This window comes from Nicotiana attenuata, unplaced genomic scaffold (assembly GCF_001879085.1).
Source record: "Nicotiana attenuata strain UT unplaced genomic scaffold, NIATTr2, whole genome shotgun sequence".
NCBI lineage: Eukaryota > Viridiplantae > Streptophyta > Magnoliopsida > Solanales > Solanaceae > Nicotiana > Nicotiana attenuata.
Window position 1 is genome coordinate 161679 of NW_017670687.1, and position 10857 is coordinate 172535.

Genomic DNA, 10857 nt, shown 5'->3' on the forward strand with positions numbered 1-10857 from the left:
AATCTGTGGTTCATGGTATTAGTTATTCTATTAGCCTTTCATGGGTGCTGAGGAATATGCATGATACAATCCTTTAACAATTTAATCTCTCGTCTAAGATCTGGGCTCAATTCTTTTTTTTAACATATACCAGAATCTTCTACGACTGTATATGCTACATGTATAAAACTCTGAACCCTTAAGTGCATTCATAACGTAACCCACTCTGATCATTGATCGAATAATTTCTTTCGTTCCATCTTTGCTTTCTTTCAACGTAAGCTATTACTTTTCCTGGTCTTTCCGCCCCCTTGTTGCGTCCATACTTAGCTTATCTTAGTGCCCACACATGCTAGAGTTTTTATACAACTCATATGATCTCGAATATTACTTTTAATTTTACTTCCCGTTCATTAGTCACAGTAGGTGCCATTTTCCTTTGGAGTGCTTACAATGTTTTGGCAAGACTGTGGTTATACGACCATTTCCTCTTTAGGTCGTTGTGCTTAGGTTGAAGCTTTCTTCCCTATTTCCTCAGCTAGTCTTTCGTTGTAGTACTTAGGGAGAACCCTTGACTCTCGTAAAGATGTGAGCTTATTACGGACCTTTTTGATGTCTTTCCTTGCCTATAATCATCCGTAGTTGCTTACCTCCGTGCCCTTGTGCTTGTAGGGTTGCTTCTGAACTGATATTCTAAATGCCTTCCTAGTGGCACTTTCTTTTATCCCCGTAACACTTATACTGTACCTTTAACTACCCCGACTCCTATTTGAATATATCTCAAGTATTATAATGACATTAGCGCGAGGCTAAATTCTCCATGTTGGGGTTTGCTACATTTATCTTGCATGATCTGCTGATTTGTTTGTAACTTCTTGTCTAGTCATGACTAGGCTCTTCCTGAATCAACTAGTAACTACCTGCCGTGTAACACCCCGTAAATTCGGCTTAGGTATGAATGAGATAAAGGAGTAGTAAGATTATATTTTGGATATATGAAGTTCTATCGGGATGATTATGGGTAAAACAGTTGTTTCAAAATCAAGATGGAAAGTGAGGTGCATAAGATTTGACAAAATCAACTAAGTTTGCAGAAGGTCTATCTTCCAGTAGGTTTTAGTGGAAATGTGTAAGGAATTTGGAAAAACGCAAAGCATGAAAGTTGTAGGCCGTTGAAATATCTTTCCAACGATATATTATGGAGCTTGAACGGATCTCTGTGCAAAATGTTATGCGCGTTTTACAGAACAGTATACGATATGCGCGCCCGGTAGCGCGCCCATAGCGCGACCGCGCTAATTTTGAGGCAGTGTTACCGCCGTTTAGCGCGGTCAGTAGCGCGGGCAGGTCTCCAGGTGCGCGAGCGCGCTCGTGGGGGGTCGTTTTAAAGCTATATTTCGTCCCCCACATCCCCAAAACACAGAAACTTGCTCTAGAAAGGAGAACTCTCAAAAACCTAACTCCTTAAGGCTCCTTCCACCACCCAAGGTAAGTTCTAATGGTGATTCTAAGTTAATTTTAATTTCCCAACATTTTATTAACATGGGTAAACCCTCCATATCATTAGATATTCGATTGGGGCATCATTGTTGAGAGAAGGAACCCTAGAACTCGAATTCAAGAAGATTGAACGTCAAGAAGGTAATGTCTTCACCCTCTAATTGATTATACTATTGGATTAATGATTATAGACTCTAGTTCATGAGATATAAGTTGATGGGTTTGATAGAAAAGCATGAACGATTATAGGTTTGGAGTGTTGATTGTTGATTATTGGTTAAGGGTGTTGTTTACCTTATGGGTGATAAAGAATAATATTGATTATAAGAAATTTGAGATTTTAGAATTTATCTAGGATCAAAAGAATGGCTTGTTGAGCGTAGAAACACCATTAATAAGGACTATGAAGCTTTATGTCACCAAGTGTTTGAGAAAATACTTAAGTGACTAAAACATGAGAATTATTGCTAATATGGAATCTCTTTGACTTGTATTGATATAGATTAAAGTTGAAAGGGGTGACAAATATTGTATTAAGATCAAGAGCAGGAAGTTAAGGTATGTGAGGCTAACTCACTATGTTTGGGAATTTTAATGATTCTCCCTACACTACGTTTCTTTTATGACATTACTAATTGCCTCAGAAATATAGTTAAATCTAGTTCCTTGAATAGTTGCAGAACTTCTATTCTCTAGCTTCACAACTTGTTCACTACTTTCATTCTGAACGTTGAACGTTGTGAGCTTAGTGCGTATTCAATATAGACTTGGGTTTGATGCCCCCGAGTCTTAGTATAGATTACTCAGTATGCCATAAACAGTTGAAGTTTAAGTGTTCATAATCAGTTCAAGAATACATGTCTCAGTCTAGTCCCATTCAGTATTCCAGTATTATGTAACTCAGTATGATCCAGTATTCCCGTATTATGTAACTTAGTGTGATCCAGTATTCCAGTATTATGTAATTCAGTGTCATCAAGTATTCCAGTATCATGTAACTCAGTGTGATTCAGTATTTCATTATCATGTATTGCAGTTTGATTCTCAGTTCCTGAATGTTGAACACCTGTATTTGGGCCTGAGGCTGCAGTTTATACTTTATGCATCTTTGGGCCTGAGGCCGCAGTTTATGCTTTATGCCTCTTTGGGCCTGAGGCCGCAGTTTATGCTTTATGCATCTTTGGGCCTGAGGCCGCAGTTTATGCTTTATGCATTTTGGACCTGAGGTCTCAGTTATGTATACGTATACTTGGGCCCGAGGCCGCAGTTGTGCACATATATATATTGGGCTTGAGGCCGCAGTTTAATATTCAGATAAACAAGTTGTTCACCATTCAGAAGAGGGAGTATTCATATCCTTACTTCATTTATTCAGTTCAGTTATCAGTTATCAGTTATATTTTCAGTTATTAGTTCAGTTATCAGTTATCAGTTATCTTTTCAGTTATTAGTTCAGTTATCAGTTATCAGTTATCTTTTCAGTTATCAGTTCAGTTACCAGTTCTCCCTTTAGTTTCAGTTTCAATAGTTATCATTTCAGTTATCAGTTTAGTTTTAGTTTCAGTATTTATAATTCTTTCTTTCAGTTGCTTTACATACCAGTACAATTCAAATGTACTGACGTCCCTTTTGCTGGGGGCCTACATCTCACAATGCAGGTAATGATTTACACGTCGACGATGCAGAGCGCTAGCATTCTCGTACCAGCTAATTGGTGATCCCAGTTCTTTCGGGGCATTATCATTACTTTACATCCTTTCAGTATTTACAGATAGTCAGTGTTTTCAGTACTTCAATAGAGGCTTCATTGACTAGAGTAACAGCTAGACAGAGTCACAGCTTTTCATGTTAAGCAATATTGACTACAGATATGTTTCAGACTTGTATTAGTGTTTCCACACTTTGATTTTTATCATTCAGACTTTCAGTATACCAGCATGTGTTAGTTTATCTTCCGCATTTAGTATGTTATGATATCACATGTTGATTCAGCCAGCCAATTGGTTCGCTCGGTCACATGTAGTCAGGCACCGAGTGCCGTGTTACGTCCAGGCCCAGGTTCGGGGCGTGACAAAGCTTGGTATCAGACCACTAGGTTCAAGGGTCCTAGGGAGTCTATGAAGCCGTGTCCAGTGGAGTTTCCTTTATATGTGTGTGCCAGCCACTCATATAAACGGTTAACTGCCAAGACATCCAGGATTGTCTCATTTCTTTCTACTCTAGATTGTGCCATGAAGCTTAGAGCAATAGTTAACCTTCTCTTCTTATCGAATTTAAAACGCATTGGATGCCCAAGCAACGCGCATGAGAAACCTAAGGTCCTAGAGAGGATAATTGTCCATTGGGGTATAATTATAGAGTACAGGTTGGTAAATATAAGACTTGAGAGGATGTTAAAAGTGGGATGCAATGGATAGTAGTACAGATTAGAGCATAACCTTATCAGAAAGTACAAATGCAATTATCATGTCTTATGACTATCAGTTTACCTCAGTTACCGGTTATACAGTCTTTCAGTTAACAAGTTTATGGTTATTCAGTACGCCAGTATTCAGTTTTATATTTACTAAATATCCAATTTTCAGTGTATCAAATTTTCTGGTGACTTGTGAGTATACAATGATGTATATGGATTCTCAAAGAAAATGTAAGTAACGGTGATTATAGTGAAACATTCGCATATTTTAGGTATGGATTAAGACCAAGACTCACCGGATGGCGCAGGAAGTGATTTATCAGATGATGGTATACTCTGAAGGATAAGTTTGTGTATGGTAATCTTATGTGTTTGACCTCAGAGAACAATTTCTTTTAATTCTTGCAAATGGAGCCATATACAGAATGATGGTAGTTCAGATGTCAGACCCTAACATTGGTCACTATAGTTTGGACAGAAAAGAGCCTAAGGGTAAAATACCTAGGAGTCAGAAACGATTGTTATTATTAGAGATGTATTTTTCGTAGAACTCATGCAAATGACTAGGAGATATGATGTATGCAATGAGAACCAAGATCAGCCAATAGTGAATTTCAGGGAATGATTCTAAGTTGCTTAGATTTGTTCAAATCAGAACTAGAAGTACCACGTTAGTAAGCTACTATAAGAAGCAGCTATTGATGTAAGATAAAAGATGTGGCAGTTTCCCCTTAGGTTATGTGACTAAGTGATTACCGCGGATGTTTATAGTATGATATGATTTTGTATTATACAGAAAGTTTGGGGTTAGATATTCTAATTTTGTTTAAGACAGATGAATTCCCTAAGTGTGATCTATGCACATAGTTTAGAAGAAAAAAAAGATAGTATGCGACCATAGAATAGGGTCGGATGATGAGGGAAATTAGAAACAGCCTTATGCTTCACTTTAGTTATTCAAAGAAGAACATGAACACATGACGCTAGCAGGTAGTTAGTAAAAGAATAGTTAGTATTTCTGAGTTGATACAGTGAATTAGCAAATTTCAGCAGAGCTACTACAGATACAATTGATTTACTTAGCCCGGTTAACTCTAGTGAGTGGATGACAGTTTGAAATATCGAATGTATGTTAGGACCCAGTGAGTTTAAGTTAAACCCAAAGTACAGTGCCAGTGGAAAAAAAATCAGCTAGCAGTGAGAGCACAAACTATAGAAGAATAGCCTTTAAGAATTATCAAAAATGGATCTCCCCAAGATTGACCATGTGAGCAGAATTAAATTATTAAGATTGTGTATGATAGCTGTGAATATGTTAGCTTTCCGTTAAGTGAATAATTTAGTTTTTCCTAGTAATAAATATTTCTCAGAAGTAAGTTGGAAGATGAGTCGTCATTGACATAGAGTGCAAAGAATTGCAGAAAATAAGGAAAGTTATTTGGATCCCAAAAAAAAAAGATCCACAAGTATAAGACCTTTGGTCTAAGGGGTGATGTGAAGACCATCAATAAGTGCAGTTAGAGATTTGAAACCAGAATAGTTAGCATGGGATATGAAAAAGAAAATCAGTTCGGTAATGAGGAAAAAAATTTGTATAATTACCACAGGGATTATGTCTAGCATGTGTAAGAAACACAAAGTAAGTAGAATGATCACTGATCATAGTTATTGATGACAAAGTGATCACAGAAAAGCTGTAAAATCATGCCTATTTGTGTGTTATGAGGGTAGTGCCATTGCGCGGGACTTTAAAATTTAGAGTACATGTCAAAGACTTAGGTCACAATAATGCTATAAGTGTTTTCAGGAAGTGCTTAAGAAGATAATGTGTGAGAAGTATAACTCATGATTGAGGTAGATAAGAGAACTCTGGTGAAAGAAGTTCACCAACCAAGATAGGAGTTCGACTTCGGACTCCGAAGATGACGGAGTTGTTGTTTAGAACAGGACGTGTTCCCCATTTAGTAGCTGAAGAGAAGGAGAAACAATGTGATGATCCCTACGTGTTGCAGTTGAAGAGGAGATTCACAAGTATAAAACGATGGCTTTTGAATAAGGGGGAGATGATGGTACTTTGAGGTACTAGGACAGATTGTGTGTCCCAAACATAGATGGACTTAAAGAGGGAAGATCATGTTAGAAGCCCATAATTCAAGGTATTCTTTCCATCCAGGTTCCCCAAATATGCATCATGACCAAGGAGATTTATTGGTTGAACGACATGAAAAAGAACGTCGCAGACTTTGCGGCCAATTGTCTAAATTGTCAGCAAGTGAAAGTCGAGGAGCAGAAAGCCTAGTGTTTTATCACAGAATACACATATTTTGAGTGGAGATGGTAAATATGAAATTTATAACGGGATTATCTTGCTCATTTTTAAAACATGATTTGATTGGATGATTGTAAATCGACTTACCAAGTCAGCACATTTCTTGCCAGTAAAGACTGCAGATTCAACAGAAGATTATACCAAGTTGTACATTTAGGAAATCGTCTGATATATGGGACTCCGTGGTCCATAATTTGGGACTGTGTTGCTCAGTTTAAAATGAGCTTTTAGAAGTTCTTTCAGAAAGGATTAGGCACGAGTTTTTCATCCTCAGAAAGATGGCCAGGCGGAGCGCATTATTCAAACAGTTGAGGATATGTCCTTGATGTTAAAAGTAATTAGGATGATCACATACCTCTCATTGACCTTGAGAATAATAACACCTACCATTTCAGTACCAAGATGGCACCGTGCGAAACTCTGTATGGGAGAAGGTGTAGATCGCCAGTTGGTTGGTTCAAGTTGGTGATTAAGTGTTTCTGAAAGTTTCGCCTATAAAATGCGTTATGAGATTTGGGAAGAAGGGGAAGCACAGTCTATACTATATTGGGCCATATAGAATCCTACAAATGATCGATCAATTAGCTTATGAGTTGGAGTTGCCACCATAATTAGTGGTGGTACAGCCAGCATTTCATGTGTCATGTTATAACATTCAAGTTTCCAGTACTCAGATACTCATGTCAGTTCAGTACTTAGATACTCATGTCAGTTCAGTACTCAGATACTCATGTCAGCTCAATACTCAGTTACTCATGTTAGTCCAATACCTAGACATTCATGCTAGCTTAGTACTCAGACTACTCAAATATTCGTGCCAGTTCAATATTCATATATCCATGTTAGTTCAGTATTCACGTATCCATGGCAGAACAATATTCAGTCAATGCAGTAGTCATTCAGTTCAGTATCGCGACAGTTCAGTAACCATGTATTCATTAAGTTTAGTATACAAGTGTTAATGAAAGTTCATGTTTCCACCAGACCCGTTTAAGGTTCGGAGTTAGCAGAAGTTACAGCCAGGACAATCATTCGAGGACGAATGTTCCCAAGGGGGAGATAATGTAACACCCAGTAAATTCGGCTTAGGTATGAATGAGTTAAAGGAGTAGTAAGGTTATATTTCGGATATATGAAGTTCTATCGGGATGATTATGGGTATAATAGTTGTTTCAAAATCAAGATGCAAAGTGAGGTGCATATGATTTGACAAAATCAACTAAGTTTGTAGAAGGTCTGTCTTCCAGCAGGTTTTAGTGAAACTGTGTAAGGAATTTGGTAAAAAGCAAAGCGTGAAAGTTGTAGGCCTTTGAAATAGCTTTCCAACAATATATTATGGAGCCCGAACGGATCTCTGTGCAAAAGGTTATGCGCGTTTTACAGAACAGTATGCGATATGCACGCCTGGTAGCGCGCCCATAGCGTGACCGCGCTAATTTTGAGTCAGTGTTACTGCCGTTTAGCGCGGTCAGTAGCGCGGGCAGGTCTCCAGGTGCGCGAGCGCGCTCGTGGGGGGTCGTTTTAAAGCTATATTTCATCCCCCACATCCCCAAAACACAAAAACTTGCTCTAGAAAGGAGAACTCTCAAAAACCTAACTCCTTAAGGGTCCTTCCACCACCCAAGGTAAGTTCTAATAGTGATTCTAAGTTAATTTTAATTTCGCAACATCTTATTAACATGGGTAAACCCTCCATATTATTAGATATTCGATTGGGGCATCATTGTTGAGAGAAGGAACCCTAGAACTCGAATTCAAGAAGATTGAACGTCAAGAAGGTAGTGTCTTCACCCTCTAATTGATTATACTATTAGATTAATGATTATAGACTCTAGTTCATGAGATATAAGTTGATGGGTTTGATAGAAAAGCATGAACGATTATAGGTTTGGAGTGTTGATTGTTGATTATTGGTTAAGGGTGTTGTTTACCTTATGGGTGATAAAGAATAATATTGATTATAAGAAATTTGAGATTTTAGAATTTATCTAGGATCAAGAGAATGGCTTGTTGAGCGTAGAAACACCATTAATAAGGACTATGAAGCTTTATGTCACCAAGTGTTTGAGAAAATGCTTAAGTGACTAAAATATGAGAATTATTGCTAATATGGAATCCCTTTGACTTGTATTGATATAGATTAAAGTTGAAAGGGGTGACAAACATTATATTACGCTCAAGAGCAGGAAGTTAAGGTATGTGAGGCTAACTCTCTATGTTTGCGAATTTTAATGATTCTCCCTACACTACGTTTCTTTTATGACATTACTAATTGCCTCAAAAATATAGTTAAATCTAGTTCCTTGAATAGTTGCAGAACTTCTATTCTCTAGCTTCATAACTTGTTTACCACTTTCATTCTGAACGTTGTGAGCTCAGTGCGTATTCAATATAGACTTGGGTTTGATGCCCCCGAGTCTTAGTATAGATTACTCAGTATGCCATAAACAGTTGAAGTTTCAGTGTTCATAATAAGTTCAAGAATACATGTCTCAGTCTAGTCCCATTCAGTATTCCAGTATTATGTAACTCAGTGTGATCCAGTATTCCAGTATTATGTAACTCAGTGTGATCCAGTATTCCAGTATTATGTAACTCAGTGTCATCCAGTATTCCAGTATCATGTAACTCAGTGTGATTCAGTATTTCATTATCATGTATTGCAGTTTGATTCTCAGTTCCTGAATGTTGAACACCTGTATTTGGGCCAGAGGCCACAGTTTATGCTTTATGCATCTTTGGGCCTGAGGCCGCAGTTTATGCTTTATGCATCTTTGGGCCTGAGGCCGCAGTTTATGCTTTATGCATTTTGGACCTGAGGTCGCAGTTATGTATACGTATACTTGGGCCCGAGGCCGCAGTTGTGCACATATATATATTGGGCCTGAGGCCGCAGTTTAATATTCAGATAAACAGGTTGTTCACCATTTAGAAGAGGGAGTATTCATATCCTTACTTCCTTTATTCAGTTCAGTTATCAGTTATCAGTTATCTTTTCAGTTATTAGTTCAGTTATCAGTTATCAATTATCTTTTCAGTTATTAGTTCAGTTATCAGTTGTCTTTTCAGTTATCAGTTCAGTTACCAGTTCTCCCTTTAGTTTCAGTTTCAATAGTTATCATTTCAGTTATCAGCTTAGTTTCAGTTTCAGTATCAGTATTTATAATTTTTTCTTTCAGTTGCTTTACATACCAGTACAATTCAAATGTACTGACGTCCCTTTTGCCGGGGGCCTGCATCTCACAATGCAGGTAATGATTTACAGGTCGACGATGCAGAGCGCTAGGATTCTCGTACCAGCTATTTGGTGATCCCCAGTTCTTTCGGGGTATTATCATTACTTTACAGCCTTTCAATATTTACAGATAGTCAGTGTTTTCAGTAATTCAATAGAGGCTTCATAGACTAGAGTAACAGCTAGACAGAGTCACAGCTTTTCATGTTAAGCAATATTGGCTACTGATATGTTTCAGACTTGTATTAGTGTTTCCACACTTTGATTTTTATCATTCAGACTTTCAGTATACCAGCATGTGTTAGTTTATCTTCCGCATTTAGTATGTTATGATATCACATGTTGATTCAGCCAGCCAGTTGGTTTGCTCGGTCACATGTAGTCAGGCAACGAGTGCCGTGTTACGTCCAGGCCCAGGTTCAGGGCGTGACATGTCGGCCCATTCTCATATCCATATTCCGCGTAATCTTTCTTGTGTTATTTCCTTGTCTTAACTTACCTCACGTACCGGCTCCTTATCTATCAATAACATCCCGGGCAGGAATCCTTACTTCCTTTTTCTGACGTCGTGCTTACATAACATTTTGGAATTATAGCATATCTGTAACATTTGGATAAGTGCAATCTCATCCCTTTCTCATTTTTATCGCATTCTTCCTTTATCATTCCATATTCCCCCCTTAAGGGGAGTACTAAGACTTGGAGCTATGACGACCTGCTATAGATGTTTTTCCTCTTCATCTTTGGCGTCCTTTCACATCATCGATGACCCTTACTCGCCTTGCGGTAATCCTTCTGTACCAAGGATAACAAAATTCCTCACTCGTGATGGTGACACTTAAATTGGCACATACAATCCCTTAAGCTTAACTTTGCTCATATTGCTTGCTTTAGGGAAACGTCTCCCTGAATGACCATTCTCTAAATTCATCATGGATCTTGTGCTGTTGTCCATTCTATTGTTGCCGGAATGCAATATGAAATTCTCATGATGCTGACGATTATCAAATCATGCAGTTCCTAATTCATGTTCAGTTTACTTTGTTCACCAGTCCATACTGGTTTCTATTACTCTGGGGTCTAACTTTTCCTTCTGTTAATCACGTTAGAGTTGCGAACTTATTTCTCGAAATGAGGATGTGACTGTATGGCCTATACTCTTTTGTTGTCTTAAGGCCCATCACCTCTCGTCTCTTTCTTCATTTTACTATAGATTCTGTAACACTCTACTGTTGCCATCCATGTATCACATCACACTCATAATGCTTTATTATCCCTCTTCGTACTTCCCTGCTAATATTTGTATCTATCACTTTATCCTGAAAACTTTAACAAGACATTCTTTCGCTTTTACCTTCCCTTGCTCCATCTACTAGCTCTTCGGGATGCTTAACATTC